We start from the raw sequence: 555 nt of genomic DNA, 5'->3' as shown, positions 1-555 counted from the left end.
CTTCACATTAGCCTACACAGAGAGTAGTGTTGCTGCAACACCGTTTGTGTTTTCATGTCTTACCACAGCATTAAGTTCGTTGCGGACCAGAGCTCGGTTGTGGACAATGTCTCTCCTGAGGACAATGAGTAGAAATAGGAGTCCCAGCATCACGTAACCAAGATTACTGAGGATGTTGTTGAAAGCACTGTGAGGGGAAAAGGATTTATGAGTGAAGGACAATGTCATAAATTTATACTCTTATTGGACATGTGGCCCACACACAGTACCTGAGTGCTCCCAGGGGGTGGGCGCACAGGAAGTTGTAAAAGCAGATATCCTGGTTCCCTGTGACATTGACCACCTGCAGAACAGATGCACAGTTTAATCATTACCCACAGAACCAGAGGAAGGAATGTGTGTCTTTTGTAAATGTCTGATACCGTTTGATAGGTGATGACCAACTGGACCACTGGCAGTGCGTAGAACACAGCAATGGTAGCGATGTTCCTGTGAAGAGAACAGAGAATTTCAGTGGAACTCTTTACTCACACAAACACTGTGATTTTACTTTCT

General features: G+C 44.9%; 1 long non-coding RNA gene across 1 annotated transcript; it reads right to left on the bottom strand.

Annotated features, from left to right (window-relative positions):
- Positions 1-41: 41 nt before the first annotated feature.
- Positions 42-555, bottom strand: LOC112486702 (uncharacterized). Its single transcript, XR_003049186.1, has 3 exons — positions 423-555; positions 270-343; positions 42-187 (listed from the first exon to the last, which is right to left on the bottom strand). It is a non-coding gene; the product is annotated as an uncharacterized LOC112486702 (long non-coding RNA).

The sequence above is a fragment of the Cynoglossus semilaevis genome, unplaced genomic scaffold (assembly GCF_000523025.1).
Source record: "Cynoglossus semilaevis isolate Cse_v1.0 unplaced genomic scaffold, Cse_v1.0 C18873916, whole genome shotgun sequence".
In the NCBI taxonomy this organism is placed as follows: Eukaryota; Metazoa; Chordata; class Actinopteri; order Pleuronectiformes; family Cynoglossidae; genus Cynoglossus; species Cynoglossus semilaevis.
The sequence above is the reverse complement of the archived record's forward strand: the minus strand, read 5'-3'. Positions and strand labels throughout refer to the sequence as shown.